The 21,029-nt window shown below is 38.4% G+C and overlaps 1 protein-coding gene and 1 long non-coding RNA gene across 2 annotated transcripts in view; one reads left to right on the plus strand and one right to left on the minus strand.

Annotated features, from left to right (window-relative positions):
- CCDC192 (coiled-coil domain containing 192) overlaps positions 1–21,029 on the minus strand; it is a 228,412-nt gene that overhangs the window by 107,928 nt on the left and 99,455 nt on the right. The window lies entirely within an intron of this gene.
- The window catches only part of LOC139184116 (uncharacterized), a 311,899-nt gene continuing 306,412 nt past the window's right edge, over positions 15,543–21,029 (plus strand). Inside the window, exon 1 of the long non-coding RNA XR_011567588.1 lies at positions 15,543–15,650. This is a non-coding gene — a long non-coding RNA (uncharacterized lncRNA). The remainder of the gene's footprint in view (positions 15,651–21,029) is intronic.

The raw sequence follows: 21,029 nt of genomic DNA on the forward strand, positions 1-21,029 counted from the left end.
TGTTAAACTTTTTGCTGCTGCTGCTGCTGCTAAGTCGCTTCAGTCGTGTCCAACTTTGTGCGACCCCATAGACGGCAGCCCACCAGGCTCCGCCGTCCCTGGGATTCTCCAGGCAAGAACACTGGAGTAGGTTGCCATTTCCTTCTCCAATGCATGAAAGTGAAAAGTGAAGTCGCTCAGTCGTATCCCCCTCTTCACAACCCCATGGACTGCAGCCCACCAGGCTCCTCCGTCCATGCTTTATCACTCTCTTAATTACGTCGCTAATATCATGGCATAGCACTTCTACATACAGGCCGCTTTTATTGTGCTTTACTTTATTGCACATCACGCATGTGCATATTTTTAGATTAATTTTTATTGGGGTGTAGTTGATTCATAATATTTTATGCATTTTTATTTATAAACTGAGATTTTGACAGTCTTGTGTCAAGCAAATCTATCAGTGCCATTTTTCCAACAGCATTTACTAATTTCACTTCTCTGTGTCACATTGTGGTAATTCTCAAACTATTTCAAACTCTTTAATTACTATATTTGTTATATTTGTTATTCTTGATGTTATTCTTGTCATTGTTTTGAGATGCCACTAACTGTGCCCATATAGCCATATAAGACAGTAAACTTGATATATGTTGTATGTGTTCTGAATGCCCCTCTGGCCATTCTCCCATCTCTCTCATTCTTCTTGGGCTTCCCTATTCTATGAGACACAACAATATTGAAATTAGGCCAATGAATAACTCTACAATATCCTCTAAGTGAAAGGCCTTCAAGTGAAAGGAAGAGTCACGTATCTCTCATTTTAAATCAAAAGCTGTCAGTGATTAAGTTTAGTGAGGAAACCTTGTGGGAAACTGAGATAGACAAAAAGGTAGGCCTCTTGTGCCAAACTCTTAGCCAAGTTGTGAATGCAAAGGAAACATTCTTGAAGGAAATTAAAAGTACTACTCCAGTGAACACATTAATGATAAGAAAGTGAAACAGCCTTATTATGGATAGTAGTGAGAGTTTTAGTGATCTGCATAGAAGAACAAACCAGCCGCAATATTCCTTTAAGTTAAAGCCTAACCAGAGCAAGATCCTAACTCTCTTCAATTCTATAAAGGCTCAGAGAGGTGAGGAAGATGCAGAAGAAAACTCTGAGGCTAGTAGAGGCTGGTTCATGAGGTTTAAGGAAAAGGAAAGAAGTTGTCTCCATAACATCAAAGTGCACGATGAAGCAAGTGCTGATGTTGAAGCTGCAGGATCAAACTAAGTTAATGAATGAAGGTGGCTACATTACACAGCTGATTTTGGGGGTAAACAAAACAGCTTTCTGTTGGAAGATGTCATCTAGGACTTTCAGAGCTAGAGAGGAGAAGTCACTGCCTGGCTTAAAGGACAGGCTGACACTCATATTAAAGGGTAATGCAGATGGCGACTTGAAATTGAAGCCACTGCTCATTTACCATTCTGAAAATCCTAGGGTCCTTAAGAATTATGCTAACTCTATCCTATCTGTACTTTAGAAATGGAACAAGAAAGCCTGGATGACTAAACATCTGTTTACATCGTTTACTGAATATTTTGAGCCTACTGTTAGGACCTACTGCTCAAAAAAAAAAAAAAGATTCCTTCCAAAATATTACTACTCCTTGACCATGTACCTGGTCACTTAAGAGCTGTGATGGAGATAAACATGAATTTCAGGTTGTTTTCATGCCTGTTAACACAATATGCATTCTGTATCCCATGGACGGAGGAGCCTGGTGGGCTGCAGCCCATGGGGTCTCAAAGAGTCGGACACGACTGAGCAACTTCACTTTCACTTTCCACTTTCATGCATTGGAGAGGGAAATGGCAACCCACTCCAGTATTCTCGCCTGGAGAATCCCAGGGATGGGGGAGCCTGGTGGGCTGCCGTCTACGGGGTCGCACAGAGTCGGACACAACTGAAGCGACTTAGCAGCAGCAGCAGCAGCAGTCCATGGATCAAGAGGTCATTTTGACTTTCAAGTCTTATTATTTAAGAAATTTCATAAAGTTATACATGCCATATATAGTGATTCCTCTTATGAATCCAGACAAAGTCAATTGAAAACCTTCCAGAAAGGATTCACCATTCTAGATGTCACTAAGAGCATTTAGATATGCAAATGATACCACTCTAATGGCAGAAAGTGAAGATGAACTAAAGAGCCTCTTGATGAGGGTCAGAGGGGAGAGTGAAAAAGCTTCCTTAAAACTAGGCATTCAGGAAAATAAAATCGTGGCATTTGGTCCCATAACTTCATGGCAAATAGATGAGGAAAAAGTGGAAACAGTGACAGATTTTTGGGGGGCTCCAAAATCACTGTGGATGGTGATTGCAGCCATGAAATTAAAAGATGCTTGCTCCTTAGAAGGAAAGATATGACAAACCTAAACAGCATATTAAAAATCAGAGATATCACTTTTCTGACAAAGGTCCATATAGTCAAAGTTATGGTTTTTCCAGTAGTCATGTACAGATATGAGAGTTGGACCTTGAAGAAGGCTTAGTGCCAAAAAATTGATGCTTTTGAATTGTGGTGCTGGAGAAGACTCTTGAGAGTCCCTTGGACAGCAAGGAGCTCAAACTAGTCAAGCCTGAAAGTCAACCCTGAATGTTCATTGAAAGGACTGAGGTTGAAGCTGAAGCTCCAATACTTTGACCACCTGAGGTGAAGACCCAACTAAATGGAAAAGATGCTGATGCTGGAAAAGATTGAGGGCAGGAGGAGAAGAGGGCAACAGAGGATGACATGGTTGGATAGCATCACTGACTCAATGGACACAAGTTTGAGCACACTGGTAGAGAATAAAGCACAGGGAAGCCTGGTAGATTGCATTCCATGGGATTGTAAGGAGTTGGACATAACTTAGTAACTGAACAACAAGAAGAACATTCATGATTCATGGAAAGAGGTCCAAATATCAACATCAGCAGGAATTTGGAAGAAGTTAATTCCAACCCTTATCAATGACTTTGAGGGCATTAAGACTTCAGTGGAGGAAGTAACTGCAAGTGTAGTGAAAATAGCAAGAGAACTCGATGTGGAGCCTGAATATGTGACTGAATTGCTGCAATCTCTTGATAAACTTGTAACAGATGAACAGTTGCTTCTTATGGATGAGCGAAGAAACTGATATCTTGAGATGGAATCTACTGCTGGTGAAGATACTGTGAATGTTGTTGTTGAAATGACAACAAAGGATTTAGAATATTGCCTAAACTTAGTTGATAAAGCAGCAGCATAGTTTGAGAAGGCTGATTCCAGTTTTGAGAAAAGTTCTACAGTGGGTAAAATGCTATCAAACAGCATTGGATACTATGGAGAACTTGTTTGTAGAAGGAAGAGCCAATTGATATGGCAAGCTTCATTGTTGTCTTATTTTAAGCATTTGCCACATTCACCCCATCATTCAATAATGACCCTCTGATCAAGCAGCAGCCATCAAAATGGAGGCAAGAACCTCTACCAGTAAAAAAAGACTGACTTGCTCATTACACTCAGATGATGGTTAGTATTTTTTTTTAGAAATAAAGTATTTTTTTAAATTAAGGTGTATACATTGTTATTTAATAGACTACAGTATATAACTTTTGTCTGCACGAAGAGATCAAAAAGTACATGTGACTCACTTTATTTTGATATTCAGTTTATTGCTATGGTCTGGAACCAGATTCACAATATCTGTGAAGTATGCCTGTACTTCAGCAAGCATCTGCTAAGAAAACATGATTCTTCTCTATGACCACAATGCCTTTTGTACACCCCCAGAATTCATATTCATACAAGAATATTACCTAATAGCCAGTCTACATTTCAATTTCTTCAATGGCTCTGAAAATAGCTCTTGTATATTTTTCTTTTTAAGTTCACATCATCCCAAGGATTATATGCCCACTGCCTTTTGTTATCATGTTTCTTTACTTTAATCTGGATAAGTCACTGCCTTTTATTTTCTTTCATAATCATATTTTTGAAGAGTTCAGCATAAATTGTCTTGTAAAATGTCTGACAGCCTGGATTCATTCAACTATATTTTTTCACATAATTAGGTTAAACCTTTTGGACCAGAAGAGTATATCAGATCAGATCAGTCAGTCAGTCGTGTCCGACTCTTTGCGACCCCATGAATCGCAGCATGACAGACCCCCCTGTCCATCACCAACTCCCAGAGTTCACTGAGACTCATGTCCATCGAGTCAGTGATGCCATCCAGCCATCTCATCCTCTGTCATCCCCTTCTCCTCCTGCCCCCAATCCCTCCCAGCATCAGAGTCTTTTCCAGTGAGTCAACTCTTCGCATGAGGTGGCCAAAGTACTGGAGTTTCAGCTTTAGCATCATTCCTTCCAAAGAAATCCCAGGGCAGATCTCCTTCAGAATGGACTGGTTGGATCTCCTTGCAGTCTAAGGGACTCTCAAGAGTCTTCTCCAACACCACAGTTCAAAAGCATCAACTCTTCGGCGCTCAGCCTTCTTCACAGTCCAACTCTCACATCCATACATGACCACAGGAAAAACCATAGCCTTGACTAGATGAACCTTTGTTGGCAAAGTAATGTCTCTGCTTTTGAATATGCTATCTAGGTTGGTCATAACTTTCCTTCCAAGGAGTAAGTGTCTTTTAATTTCATGGCTGCAGTCACCATCTGTAGTGATTTTGGAGCCCAGAAAAATAAAGTCTGACACTGTTTGCGCTGTTTCCCTATCTATTTCCCATGAAGTGGTGGGACTGGATGCCATGATCTTCGTTTTCTGAATGTTGAGCTTTAAGCCAACTTTTTCACTCTCCACTTTCACTTTCATCAAGAGGCTTTTCAGTTCCTCTTCACTTTCTGCCATAAGGGTGGTGTCATCTGCATATCTGAGGTTATTGATATTTCTTCCGGCAATCTTGATTCCAGCTTGTGTTTCTTTATGTTTTATACCTCTTATCAGGAGGCATATAATAACATGTTGTCCTGTGAATGTCCTAATAACGCTAGGCTGGATCACTTGACCAGGGTGGTGTTTTCCAGATAGCACCATTGTAAATCTCATTTTTCCCCATTTCTAATTAATAAGTAATCTGTAGGGGCACCTCTCCTTTAGTTTTGTTTGTTTGTTTTTTTTCTGGTTTTTGCAGCATATTATGTGCAGAAAAGCATGCATATCATTAGTGTGTTGCTCAGTGAAGTTTTACAAACTGAATACATCCATGTAAATAATCAGCCTCTAGCTTGAGATATATAATAACATCAGCACTCTAGAAACTCACCTCATACCTTCTTTCTGGCTCTTCGTAGGTAACTACTATTTGAATTTCTGACATCATAAATTGATTTTTATCTTATTTTATACTGTAACTAAACCTAATCACACAGGATGTCCTTTTCATGACTGGTTTATTTAACTCAAGATTATGTTTGTGAGGCTCATGTGTATCATTGTATGGTGGCTTAATTTTGCTCATTATTCTTGCTGTTAATATTTTGTTGTATGAATATATAAATGATTTTTATCCATTCTCTTATGGATTTAGGGGTAGTTTACATTGGAGATATTATAAATAGAGATTGTGTAAACACTCTAGTATATTTCTTCTGGTTAAATTTTCATTTATGTTGGAAATGTTCCAACAGAATAGAATAGCTAGGTGACAAAATATGCCCAAGTTCAGTTTTCAGAGTTACTGTGTTAATTTACCTGCCCACACAAGTGGTTAAGTGTTCTAGTTACTCCTTATCCTTGCCAATACCTAATATTATTACTTGCTTACATTTTAGGCATGCTGGGGAGGGTATAGTGGGATCTTACCTCACTTTTAAAGCTCTCTAACTGAATCTATTTAAAAACATTTCAAAATAGTCAACACTAAATTATATTTGCTGAAATCTGTTACTTATTTTTTTTTGCTTGCCACTAATTTTTGCATCCAGCTACTATGCTATATTGGTTCAATTTCCTGCTTGATGACAAATACTAGAAATTCTTTCCATGAGAAGACAGTGTAATCTTTCTGGCTCCATTTATCTAATTATTTTATTCCACTTTGATCTGAGTGATAGTTTAGTTGTGTATGGAGTTTGGGGATGAATATTATTGTCTCAGCCCTAGGAAGACTCTTTCCCATTGTCTCTTGCCAATACTCGTTGTTGATGAGAAGTCTGCCATCAGTTTGTTTCTTTACAGGCATATATCTTTTCTCTCTGGTGGATTTTTAAGATTTTCTCTTTTTTTGGCATTGATCATCAAAAGGTTACATTATTACTTTTTAAAAAAAATGTATTTATTTTTTAATTGAAGGATAATTGCTTTACAGAATTTTGTTGTTACATTATTACTGTTTGACATTTTACTACAATGTACCTGTATGTGAATTTACTTACATTTTTTCTACTGGAAACTTGATTAAATTCTTCAATTTGGAGCTATGTTTCTTATATACAAGAATATTCACATTCATTATTTGAATATTTCTTCTCCTCTATTCTCTGTCAGTATTCTGAGACCGTCTCATTCTTTTTCTTCCATATGTCTTAAATTCTCTTTCATATTTTTTCATTTATTTATCCCTCTGTGCTGGATTCTGTGTGATCCGAGAGAATCTTCTCTCTTCCAATTCACTTATCTCTCTCTGTTAATCTAATGTTAAATTTGTTCTTTTAAGCTTTTAAAAATTTTAATTACTATATTTTTTCTTTCTAGAATTTCTGTTAGGTGATTTTTCAGATCTTCTTATTCTTTTTCATACCACCTTGCCTTTGTTTTATGTTTTCCTTCCTTTCCTTTTTGAACATTATAAATAATTTGAAGTCCTTTTAAAATTACTTCATTATCTCCTTTCCCAGAATGCTATGCAAATCCTCCATTTGTTTGCCAATTCACTCTTTATTCAGCGTAGTCATCATGTTATAATCTCTTCTTTCTTGCAGTTTATCTCTGTGGTAGTCCCATTTGCATTAGTCTTTGATGGATTTTTAATGTTAATTTCCCAGCTTGGGGATATAGGGCTTTGTGTATCACACATAGTCAGACCTCTATCCATGAACAGAGCAAGCTTAGGTTTTCAATTTCTTGTGTCTGATTATATTTCAACATACAACTGTGGATAGAAACTTCCTCCTAGTTATTCCAGAAATTTCTTGTTTCTGTTTCATTTGTGAAACAGACTTTCCTGACCCCTAGCTTTACACATGAAGGTTCAATTCTAACTCTGCTCCCAGAGTCCTATGGTCTAGTTTATCTTCTGCAAGTAATCCAAGTCTTCAGCCATTTATTGATAACTTGTTCCTAATTTCTATTGAGCTTTTTGGGATCAGCTTCAGCTCAGCACTTTCACTTTGAGTTATACTGCACACCTGACATCTGAAAATTTCCTCTTTCTTTTTTTAGTTCCAATTTGGACTATATATTCAAGGTTTTTTAAAATGGGATGGGGGGATTGTTGTAACCCAACATTTCAACATCTTCACAGCCGCTTGGGAGAGTTCCTGCATGATATGTCTTCTTTAAATGTGCAAAGTCCTGGGTCATTGTCCTTTGTTTTCACTTCTGGTTACTTCTTTACCCAAAAGTCTGCTAAGGGAGTTGATTCTAAGGTGGAATAAGTTTCTTCTTATTTGATAATGCCCATTTTTACTACTTCAATCTTTTTTTTTTTTTTTAATGAAGATAAATATTAAAAAAAAAAAAAAAAAAAAACCTTGAAGTTTGACAGTGTCACTGTCTGACAAAGAATATCAAGGATATAGTTTCTACCACTATGTCATAATATTTGAAATTCTACCATTAGGAATTACTTTTATATAGTTACTATTTTAATGACTCCTAAAAATCAGTATGTTACATTCAGTGATTAAGACCTCAAGAAATCACTTCCTTTTTGTCATTATCTGATTTCCTAATAACAACTATCTGAAAAAACCCATGCATACGAGTGTTGATTTTGATGGTAGTAAAGTTATGTGAGAAAACTCAGACCCTATAAAGATGTCACATGCAATGTTTGCTAATTCTATAATTGGAGTTGTATTAATATATGTAACAGTTCAGTTCAGTTCAGTTGCTCAGTCATGTCCGACTCTTTGCGACCCCATGAATTGCAGCACACCAGGCCTCCCTGTCCATCACCATCTCCCGGAGTTCACTCAGACTCACATCCATCGAGTCGGTGATGCCATCCAGCCATCTCATCCTCTGTCATCCCCTTCTCCTCCTGCCCCCAATCCCTCCCAGCATCAGAGTCTTTTCCAAAAGTCAGCTCTTCGCATGAGGTAGCCAAAGTACTGGAGTTTCAGCTTTAGCATCATTCCTTCCAAAGAATACCCAGGACTGATCTCCTTCAGAATGGACTGGTTGGATCTCCTTGCAGTCCAAGGGACTGTCAGGAGTCTTCTCCAACACCACAGTTCAAAAGCATCGATTCTTCAGTGCTCAGCTTTCTTCACAGTCCAACTCTCACATCCATACATGACCACAGGAAAAACCATAGCCTTGACTAGACGAACCTTTGTTGGCAAAGTAATGTCTCTGCTTTTGAATACGTTATCTAGGTCGGTCATAACTTTCCTTCCAAGGAGTAAGCGTCTCTTAATTTCATGGCTGCAATCACCATCTGCAGTGATTTTGGAGCCCAAAAAAATAAAGTCTGACACTGTTTCCACTGTTTCCCCATCTATATATGTATACGTAGGCATATATGTGTGAATACATACACATACAGTATTCTAAAGCATGATTCATTTTTATAATTACAGATTTGATTTTAAATTCATTTCTTTTTTTTTTACTACAGTTAGTGCTAAATGCTTATGAACTTTAAAAAATACAGTATTAATTTTTGACAGCATAAATACAAAAACTTTGAGACAGAAGAAATAATTGAGGTTTTAGGGGAAAAACATTCATTTTGCTATTAGGATTTATTTTCCAAACTGTCAAATTAGATTTAGAAAACCTCTGGCCCTTTTACAAAAAAGAAAAAAAAAAAAAAAACACGCATGTCAGCTTGTACAAATTTAGACGTGACATCCCTCAGAATTAATTGTAAACAACTCAGCAGCCCTGGAGGTTTTGCCTTTGAGCCAGGCTTGCTAGGTGAGTTTACTAAAAACAGTGGATTAACAGATACTCAATTATGATTTCTGTGGGTTGCCAAACTACATTCTTAAACTATCATTTAGCATTCTATATTTAGATAACTTAAAATTTTTACTTTTCCATAAAGAATAATTTTTTTTAAGTTCATTTGTGGATTATAAAGTCATAGGAGTAGGGGGAAGCAGTGTCCGTTTCCTTTGCCTCCCAAACCCTCTGACCCTATGAATTTGAGCTTGGTGATATGGGCTGAATTGTCTCTCCCCACCAGAAGTTCATATGTTGATGTCTTAACCCTCAATATGTAGCCTTTTATATTTGGAGATAAGGTCTTTAAAGAGGTAATGAAGGTAAAATGAGATCTTTAGTGTGGCCCCTAACTCTGTGTGACTGACGTCCTCAGAACAACGTGCGCTCGTAAAAAAGAAGAGCCATGAAGACGCAGCAAGAAGATAGCTGTCTTCGAGCCTGGAAGATCTCAAGAGAAAGCAACCCTGCCAACACCTTGATTTGGGACTTTTAGCCTCCAGAAGTATGAGAAAATACCTTTCTGTTATCTAAGCCACCCAGTCCGAAGTATTTTGTTATGGCAACCTTAGCAAACTAATACCAGAGTAATAATTCCTTTTCTTCAGTCTCCACAGTAATTAGTGGAAATCCCTGCCAGAGTTCAGTTTCATTGCTAGTCTTTGAGGCTTGGGAAGGACAAGAATGTATCCATTGACAAAAAATTACAAGACAAAACACACCAGCACACTAGAGGAAACCTTTGTTTTCTAGAGGCTGAAAAGGCAACTGAATATTTCTTGAATGTGAGCATTTTGCTGTTTTTATTTCTTTGCTATATAGAATGTAAAAAAAAAAAACAAACAGTCTGAGAGATAAATTTGATATAAATAAAAGGTAGATAAGAAATAGGAATTCACATTTTTTTTGGTTCCACTTCAGATTTTTTTCCCAGGGAAATGGATAATTTGTTGCAAAAATGTACACTTTTTTCCCTTCCTGCCTGGTAAAACCACCAGGATGTTTTCTCACTTGCCAGAGATCCTTGTCTATGTCTATTCTGCCATCAGTATACAGTTGCAGGGGTTACGGCTGGGGAAACCAGACTGCAACTATATTCAAGAGTATGTAATGCCTCTATAGAAATCAGTGGAGCCTGGCAGGCCCCAGTCCACGGGGTCACAAAGACTCAGACGCGACTTAGCAATTGAACAATGACAACAGCAACAACATAGAAATCAACAAAGACACAAAGCCCTGATTCTGGAGATTATTTATCTGAGAAGTAAAATAACCTTTAAAAAAACTAAAAATAAAAACCCAGTAAAACAGTGTATTTCTTCATTAATCTAATTTTTATTGCAGATATTTTAAGAAATTGGACAATTTTTACTTTGATAATTTTAAAAATACATTTTCATGGTGTTTGCTATTCTTCACCTAGCTCCTCCTCCAGCAATTTCTTTTGTTCCTTCCTATGTCTTCTTTTTGGTTTCCAGCAACGATGTTAAAAATAAATAAACGCTTTAGAATTTGTAGTGCTGTCACACATATTTGAAGAACAAAGGTGGGAGGTAGTTTGCGTTTTCTTCTTTGTAGACTCCAGAAAATGTTTATGAAGTTAGCTACCATAAAACAATTCTGAAAAAAAAAACCAAAAAAAACAAACAAAAAAAAACCATGTGCAGGAGAATCTAAATTTCCCATTTTATTCGCTTGATTTGCACTTGAGACTTTTCCAACCCACCCTTCTCTCACTTTTCACTTCAGATCTGCAGTTTCAACTTACTTCTAACCAAGTGTACTTATCATGCCCCCTAGGCAAATCAAAGGCAGTGTATTCAAAATGAAATTGATTCTCTTTCCCCCACCTATTCTTCATTAGCTTCATCCCTCTGGGAATGTCACTCACCTTCCACTCCATCCTCAAGCTTTTGCATCTGATGGGGTTCTCCCCGTTCCCTCTGCATGTCGCCAGTTCTCACAGTCGACCTTCCTTTTTCCTTTCCTGTTGTTTCCATCCACAGAAACGTCTCCATCACCTTTGACCCAGGTTCCTGCAGTACGTATCCTGGGTCCATCCTCTCCAGTTCATTTTCTACATTGCCCTCAGTTTGACATTTCTAAAATACCAACTTGATTATATCTACAACCATTCAGTGGCTGCCATCTGCTCTTAGCCATACTTACCTTGTTAGACTTATTTCTGGACATCTTTCTATTCCAAAATATGCCTGTGCTCATTTTTTAATAAATGAACGTTATTTCCCTTTGCTTGATAGTCTCGCTCACCTGTACTCTTATGCGTATTTTGGGTCTCAATTTATATGTCATTTCTTCTAGGAAAACCCCTCACCTTCTCCCAGCCTCAGTTAAGGACTCTTGTCAGGTATTGTCATGAAGAGGTGTATTTACCCCTACCTTAGGGGTCATGCTGCTTTGCAAATGCCTTTTAACTTGATTCAGTCATCCACCAGTCTGAGAGTGCCAGAGGACAGAGGCAATCTTTATGCTATTCACTCTTCTGTGAACACAGAGCCTGGCACATAACTGATGATGAATACGTATTTATTAAATGAACAGATAAAAAGTAATGAGAAAACAAAATTCACACTATTTCTGACGGACCCCTTGTTTTGTCTTTTTGTTTGTTAGAAGTGTAACAGATTACTCAAATGTGCTTGAAAAATCCAGAGGTTATCTTATGCGAAGTGAAAGTGTTAATCACTCAGTTCTGTCCAACTCTTTGTGACCCCATGGACTGGGGCCTTCCAGGCTCCTCTGTCCAAGGAATTCTCCAGGTAAGAATACTAGAGTGGGTTGCCATTCCCTTTTTCAGGGGATCTTCCCAACCTAGGGATTGAACCCTGGTCTCCCACATTGAACCCTGAGCCATCAGGGAAGCAAAGGAACATTTATCTTATTTCCTTATGAGAATTAAGGTATTCCCATAAGGAGTCTTCTTCCTTATTATTCCTTATTCCTCATGCAAGTCTCAAGGACAGTGTGGTGACAGGGAAGAAAGTTTAATGGTTCTGATTCCAAACGGATCACAACATTGACTCTTTTGTCCATTCCTGTTACTTAATAAAAGAACAAACAAGTAAGCACCATGACGCACTGCTCTTCTCAAGTGTAATGTATTCTTCCCAATGGTTTCTAATTATTCAAAAGAAGTCTAGCTTTTTCCCCCAGAGTACATGCATCAAAAGTGAAGAATAAATTTCCTTAAAACATTAGATAGAGATTTTTAAAATAACGAATCAGACCTGCAAATTGTTAGCAAATAACGGGTGGGAAATCCTTGAGCTTGGTCAAAGATTTTACACAGGGAGAGTCCAGGTATATGTATGCCTCTTGTTTTTCTTTTACAGAAACTATTAGGACTACTCCAAAGGAGTAGGAAGTTACTGACAGATTAGATCAAGTTGGAGGAAAGAGCTCCTTTATTGTTTTGACATTTATATGTTGGTCCAGTATTTCAATAAAGTCCTTGTACATTGCACAGCTGTGTCCGATGCAGGAGAAGTTGCCAGTGTTAATGACAGCAGCACAAAGAGTTCTTCTGCTGACCGTGCCTAATACTTTTATACTGATTAAATATTTAAGAAACAAAAGGTTCCGTATTTAAAGACAATAAACCATGCCAATGTAAATCAAAGTTTGAAAATGTCAGACAGCTCTAAGACTTTGGGCTAATCATTCACCATGAGAATGATAAAAATTTTCTAAACTGAAACTGAGTTTTTCTATGCTGCCATCAAGCATATCTAAAGTGGGGGAGACTTTCAGGGCAACATTCTTCTTTTTTTAGGATTTATTCCCAAAGGACACAGTGAATGTTATATCCCACCCCCCCTCCAAAAGTAGGTGTTAGAAGAAAGTGCTCAAAACTGCCTTTGAAGTTTACTACCAAGATTCAGAGTCGTGACAGACCAAATGGGTATTTGGTGCCTGCGGAAAAACCTGTACTCCTTTTACTCTTCCTAGAAGGAATGAAAACACAATTCAAGTGTTCTAGAAAGGGCTCTGCATTCTGGGAATTTTCAGGGCTTAATTTGTAAAGCCTGCCCAGTCCTCCTCATATTTTGCTTCTTCCACCGCCAATGCCTTGGAACACAGGCCTCGGAGAGCCAACCTAAGCGGCGTAATTCATCCACTTCACTGATGTGTTACTCAGCATTTCTGTTTTCTCTTGATCTATCATATTTTAAAAATAAGTATAAATGTTTTAATAGTTGACTTCAAATTATCTGTAGAAAGGTAAAAAAAACATGATTCTTTTTAAAAAAAATATTAAAATTATCACCACGATGTCATCAGGACACTTGGAGGTAGAAAAACCTGAGATGTGGTCTTTATTCTTGTTTTCTAGTAAAACATACTTAGTTCTAAGTGCATTACAAAATTTATTTCAAGATCATGATGGGTCAAAACTCAGCAAGGAGAAGAATGACTAGGTTTAAACCACAGAAGAATTGGAGACAATTGTTTTTTGAAGACACAAATTCCAGATTTTCTTAAAGCCAAATTTTGGCTAAAGTCTTAAAGTACTCTTAAAAGGTAAACAGAGAGTGCATTTTATCTGTGGTTCAGAAACACACAGACTGGACATGGGACAGCCAAAAGGAGATAAGAATTTGTCACTTGTTTAGTTTAATCTATGCTAAAATTGTTTCTTTGGCGAGTCAGCTGTGCCCCAGTAAAAAATAAAAGGCTCATGTTTATATCTCTCTGACTTTAATACATTTCAGAGTATGTTGTGATTTAAAGCACTGGTTCTTGCATTTTTCTTTTAATCATAAACCATTTTAGTGAAGGAAGATGGAGAAAGCCAAAATCTCTAGTCAATCTACTTATTTATTTCTCCTTTTCAATTAAAAAGAACTCAGTGATAACAAAGAAGGAAAAAAGAAACAATTTGTAGTCTGAGCTTATATACATGTGCTCTAAACAGTGCCCTCTAAACCAAAAAATAATACATGTATTTTTATCACACTTGTCTTGATAGTGTGTTGTAACTCACTTAGTCTGCACAAAGTCAATTAGCACACTTACCAACAGGGTGCATGTAAGTAGCCATTTCATGGAGGTGGATTGAGACGGTGACGTGTGGGTCGTATATATTTTCTCTAGCATTAGTGACTTGGGTGATTCCTATTTAAACTTCAATATGTGCATATTCTAATAAGTAGTTCTTTGAAAGATATAAGCTAATAATGCAAATATTCACTAACAATAACCAAGTAAGCTTTAACCAAATGATCCTCAGGAACCAGAAAATCCTCAATAAATGAAAAGTATGAAGATAAACTGACATTAATTTGTAATTACAAAGCGAAGATAAGTCACAAGGTTGATGAAGCCCTGAGAACACAGCACACTGGTTGTTTACAGGCATTCCAGCAGCTCTCCAGCATTGCAGACATTGTCACAGACTGAATACTTATAAAACACCTTCTTCCTGAAATTCTAGCATGTGCCAAGTTTAGTTTATGAACCTCAAATACTGGTCATGAGTACTAACTTATCTTCTATTTAACTATCAGAAAAATCTTTAGTTTTTCATAAAAGTGAAAGTGTGTGTGAAACTGTATATCTTTGGCAATAAATAGAAGAAAGGGCTTGTACTTTTGGATTGGTTGAAGGCCTTCAGGAGGCCTTCAAAAGAACCAGGGACTGTGGGCTATTCCTTTAGAAACCTAGGTATACCAAACCTAGAAGAGCTGTGGCCTCCTGAGCTGTAACTTGAAAGGCTGGTGAACCACTGAGAGCCAGAAGTGTGCCTGATGGGGTATATCTGGCCATGCTTCAAGGACCGGGGTGCTGCTGAGACATTTCAGCTGCTTATGGGCTTTGAACCAGATGGCCTCCAAGGGTCCTGCTGACATTGGGAGTCACTATTTATGGCAGATGAGATGACCCCATGTTTCTGCTCAGAGCTTTATTTGCTATACAGTTTATTTCAAAGACAGTACTCTTTATGTTCTGGAGAGAGACCACGCATACGACCTGCTGGCTTCTGGGCTACGTCTTAGAACTGTTCCTCTGATGCTATTGTGGATAACTTGTTTTTATACTCGTTTTAAATTGGGAATAAGTCTTAACAGATAAAACAGAAGCAGTACTATTAGCAATCCCTTTCTGAGTGACCATGCATTCTTAGTCCTTCACATGGTTCTTCAGGCAAACACTGAATGAATCTTTAGTTTTATAAGAATATCAAAATTTGGTCAAAGAGCGGGACCATTCTACTGTGGTATTCCTGTCTGGATATCCAGATTCTCTTAAAGGTCAGCTCATGGACTTGAAAACTACCCAGTTTTGTCCTCTCCCATTTAAAGCCTTTTAATGAAAACTTGCATTGTTTGTCTTGAAACAAATATGTTTGAGTTCAAAGATTTGGCACCAATGTAGCCTTGTTTATTTTAACATAGGTGGTGGAAAAATAGCTACTTTGTAAGAAGCTGTGTGACTTCCTGAACCTTCTCTTTTCCAAGACAGAGTGGCCCTGACTGGAGGACAACATCTCCCGCGGGGCAGGAGGAGAGAAGGTGGGTGAGTTATGCGGTGATCCTGCTTTCTATAGAGCACTCAGGGCTCCCGTCTCCATGAATCACAATTGATTTTTTAACACAGACAGATTTCATCTTGATCGATCTTAGATAGTGTTGAAATGAATGCTCTCTAAAATCTAGGCAACTGTATCTTTGTCCTTGCGTCTGTGAAATTCCATGAGAAAAGTGTTCAGAAAGAACTTCATTCAGTGAAAGATGTGGACAGTTTTGGAAATGCTCAAACAAAACCTGTTGAATTTCTATGAACCCCCAGTGAGGAAAACATTAAGAACAGGGGTTTTGAAAGAAACATTTTCCACATTATTTCACAGTTCCGGCTTCCTTTCTGAAAGTTACTTGTTTGCTCTCATAAATAATACTTTTTCCAGCTGGCACACTTAAACAGGATCCATTGAAATAAATTTCATGGGACATTGAGCAATTCCAGTCCTTTTCTCAATCAAAACTAAAGGTTATATTATTTGTTCTGTCCTTCCCTTTTGAGTGCCTAGGAAAGAAGCTGTTGATATTATTGTTAATGTTTCAAAGAAACCTACAGCTGCTAAGTTTTTTTCTTAGGTGAAGCACAGCTTTCCACCTTGGTCACGTCCCTGAAGATAGGCTCTTTTAGGTGTTAGAATTTCTCAAAGAGCAAGAGATGGTAACGGACATCTCAATTCTTCTGTTGGCTCTCATTCCTCTCCTGAATATGTTCATGGTTAGGAATGTTGCTGTTGGCTGGAAGTGCATGCTGATGTGACCACCTCGTTGGTCTGGTGTGCCAGGTGGCATGAGGACTGAGCATTTTGGAAATGCCCATGATTTCCATCAGCATAGAAAAAATTGACTAGTTGGCAATTAGAGCAGATCAATAATGATTCTTTTGTGTGGGCATAGATGGAACAGAAAGCCTTTCACCAATTTTAATAAAAACTCTGAAACATGATTATAAAGGAGCATTGGGGGAAATCCTATGACCTCTTTGGAACATATAAGAAGGACTCTCAGGGTGACCCTAGAGGTCAGAGACAAATGGCACCTTGGGGATGGCTCTTTCCAAAGAGAGTATCGTGTTCTCACTGGCTGCTTTAGAAGTAAGGCAGAGACCTCAACAAGACTTGAGAATAGAATTTATTGGCCAGTATGGGGAAAAGTTGGCCTTTAACCCATATGATGGAGGGAGGCTGGTTCACTAGTAAAATAATCTTCAGGGTGGGGAACTGAACTGGGAAAATAAGTAGAGAGAGGAGCAGAACATATTTAACATTTAAGAACATATTAAAATGTGAATTCTAACAAGGAGGCATATGGAGGCTTCTGGACTCTTCCAAGGGCGTATGGGTCAAACTTGTGCTCAGTAATAAAAAGCAAGGGCCTCTTTCTGACAGAGGTAGGCCTGGCAGATGGTAGGGGAAAGAGGTGTGGTTGCAAACAGCCCTAGGCTTTGTCAGTATCAGCTGTACCCGCAGATGTGAAAAGACAGGCTTTCCTCATACAAAGTGTGGGAGAAATACCTGTGTGGTGGGATTACCATCTGCACCAGTGCTGTGGTAACAATTCAGAGCACAAGTACAAAAACCACCAAATGCCCTCATAGGCACCGGTAGGGGAGGGGCAGTTCTGCTTGGAATTTTGCAGAGCTGATACGCAAGATATTTCTCTGGGTTTGGGTACTTCGTGAAGAGCATTGAGGGATACTGGTTCCTTTTCTCCCTGGACATCTTGCCTTGAGGCCTGGCACCAAAGATGGTATCTAGGCCGCAACACAGACATAGTCTAACCCTGAAGCCAGGTATCACTCACTGTGCCTCAGGGCCCTGGGCACCTGGTAGAGCATCTAACCCTGTAGCAGCCCCTCGTGCTTGAGGGCCGTCTTGCTGTTTCAGAGCTCTTCATTTGCAGAAATCTGTGCTCTGAAACTAGGCATGTGGGCTTTGCTTTTTCCAGAGCTCTGGTGGAGTGTCCTTCCCCAGACCTTGCCAGAGGCCATTCCCTCGCTCCCTCTCATTTCTGCTTTGATATCATTTTACAGTGAGACCTTTCCCTATCGCTGTGTATAAAATAACCCCCTCTCCTAGGATCCGCCCAATCCCCTTACTCCACTTCTGTCGTAAGCCATTTTGCACCATATGACATTTTAAACACTTACTAGTTTTTTTGTTTTTTTTTTTTTTGCCTTTATCACTCCACTACAATGTAAGTTCCATGAAGGGATTTAGTCTGTTTTGTTGACTGCTATTTCTTACCATAAGCATCCTTTTGAATACATGGGAAATAAATGAGTGAGGTCTTAAGCAGAACTTTTAACTCTGATTTCTCTCTGTTTCCTCAGACTCATAGGCAGTTTGGGCATCAAGGGAATGACAGATGGGAAAAGTTTTTTTTTCTTTTTCTTTGCAGGTGATGTAACCTGAATAGGGCCAGGGTATAAAAGTTAAACAGTGTACCCAAGGAACAAAGTGAAAGACTTTTCACTCTGAGAAGGAAACAAGCAGTTTGCAGTGTTTCTTAATTAGGTGACATTAGGTGGTAAGTGAGGGGTCCTACCATGCTTTCAGTATTGTCCTTGGAGTGGCACTGGCGATTTTCTTATCCTTAGTGGAAAAGCATCAGAACAAGTGATTCAAATGTGGTTTAGAAAATGCCAGAGTCCAAGAGGGATTGACTTGTCTCTAGATTTAAATTTATTTAAATCTTCCCTTAACCATCCCTTGATTTACATTTTTGAAACCAAGATAGCCAGTAGAGCTGGGGAAATATGTATAGTTGTTTCAAAATTAAGTTTTATATAGTATGATTCATAATTGACTGAATTTTGTGCTAGCCCACCTGCTCTGTGGTTTCTGGGTACCATCTTGCATGTGAAATCTCTTATGGCAGTTATACTTATGCTGCCATGGAGGAAATAGCCATTAGGAAATCTTCTTTAAACACCAGAGGGCTTAAGGACTATATAAGAGATACCTAATCTTTCTAGTTGCCTTCTTGTCTATCACTCTGAATTACAGATGCCAGGTACGGTAGGTTCTGAAGTAGGCTTTATGACTTCCTACAGGATACATGGATAAAATTTTAGCTCCAACATTGGTAAAATGGAGATAAACCCATAAAGTCCATGAAACCTGGTTGCCCAATCCCACATTAAAGATCCTTATGGAGTTTAGAAGAGGTGTGTGGAAGCCTTAGAAAGATGAGTTCTCTAACCTCCTGTAGAATTGGATCAAGAAAAGGGGCTAAGAAGATTTTTGGATCTCTTAAGAGGCTGGTCCTTAGAGGAGTCTCTCTACTAGCCTCAGGTTGCCCTACAGAAGTTCCAGCACCTTCTACTGTTAGCATTGTGGCCTTGTCAGTGGCATTCTGGAGCCAGCTCACATAGGCTTGAGAGAGCAAGTTGTTAAATTTCAGCATAAAAGGGCCAAGGTAGGTGGGAGTACTTATTTAAAACACTGAAATAGGCAAACACTATAAATTGGGGTTCTCCCCCTCTCCCAAGAGCTGTTAGGTAAACATTCACCAGTACACCACTAGCCTTTAGTCATCACTTAATGTTCGTGTGAGCACTTTGCCTGCTTGGACTTTGTGTGTGTATAGACATATGTAATATACCTGTATTATAGGGAAGAGAGGATAAAAGGATGTTTGAAAAAATTTCAGCCATATGGTGACCAGAGGGCATGAGAAGTATGATATGAAAGATAATGAGACATTTTAATGTTAAATATATTTAGATTAAAATAATTCTTGTTGAAAAATTCACTAGTTTAAGAGTGTATCATTAAAAAATTATAAAGATGCCTATGATTTATTGATAACAGGAGAAAGATGATACATATAATTGGAAAGTGATACATATAAAAGATCATATTTTTGTAAAAACAAAATCATCCCAACTCTAAGCAGTGTACATGTGTACATGTGTTTTTCTATGTTATGGGCTATAGCAATTAAGTGCTATTGACATAAGTAGTGAAAAGGTAGGGGAAAAAAGAGGGAAATTTTAAAATTCATATACTTTTGTTTTATTGACCTTTGGCCAAGTATTTGTTGATTACATTTTGGAGTTACAGAGTAAGGACCAAGCAAAATGACTTTGAAAGAATGGCATATTTAAAAATGTAACATAAATGAAATGTCATAAATGAAAATTTTTGAGGTAAATAATCTTCATTCAGTTCCACACACAACATTTGCAGCATTAGATACTCAAAATAGGGAAAAAATTAAAATAATGCAAATCAGTTAGTGTATGATTGTACATGAAATGTTGAGGTTAAATGAAAGATACTACAGAGGGTGTGTGTATGCTTGTGTGTGCTTTAACATACTTTGTGAAAACAAAAAAGGATAAAGCCATCCCGGAAAATGGAGAGCAAGACTGTTTGGACAAATACAGGCACCGTGCAGACAATGGGCTATTCATTTGTGCTGAGAAACTGGAGCCTAAGTGTCTTTCCACCTGTTCCAAGTAAGACACACGGACTCTAACCTTGAACCAGTTCTTGAATCTCCCTACAAATCTTCTAAGGAGAAAGTAAACTTTGTGAGAGGATCTCAGAAGCTACGCTGCAGTGTACACAGCTTGGCAGTAGAGATATGTGAAAAGAAAAGCCATCAGAAGGCCTGGCTCCTGTGCTAACATGCACTGGGGTATTAAACCTTTGCTGAGACGGAAGCTCTTTCCAGATCATTATAGACGTGATCCCTCAGACTCAATAGAAGATAACATATACTATCGTAACACTGACTCCACCACATCAGATAAAGACCATCACCCTACAGCCTCAAATATTTCTCTGGACATAACACACAGATTGTTTACCAGAGAGCCACCTGTATTTGTCTGGTAATCAGACTTTAAAGATAATAAGAGTACAGGGCTAGGAGCCCAAAGCATGGTCTGTTGACATAAGGAGGTGGTAACTATCCAACGCCCAGAGGTCTATTATGGATAAGAGAGAAACAGGCACCTCTTGCTCCATAAGAAAATTCCTTTTTAGTTTGTTTCCTAGCAGTCGTCTGGTGTGTGTCCTCCCTGTTGTTCAGTGACTACTTAATTGAGGGATGACAGAGGATCTTTATCTGGGACATGGGCTTTAGCACTCTGGGAAAAGTCACTTTGCAGTTGATGTGAGTAAACGTGTATAAACCCTTTACAAAACTAACAACTCAAGGATCCACTTAAGTAGCTAATAACTGTGCCGGAAAAGCCCAGCACAGCTGAATTCTACTGTGAGTCCCTGATGGCAGGGTTCTAGGAAACTGCTGCCTTTCCTCGAATGCAAGAAAGGAAGGTGCCATGACGGTGTTGTCCATGGGGAGTGTAATTGGAAGAATTGTGAATTCTATGAGTACTTCTGCAGTATTATAGTTTAGGGG

Source organism: Bos indicus, chromosome 7 (assembly GCF_029378745.1).
Source record: "Bos indicus isolate NIAB-ARS_2022 breed Sahiwal x Tharparkar chromosome 7, NIAB-ARS_B.indTharparkar_mat_pri_1.0, whole genome shotgun sequence".
NCBI classification, from domain to species: domain Eukaryota; kingdom Metazoa; phylum Chordata; class Mammalia; order Artiodactyla; family Bovidae; genus Bos; species Bos indicus.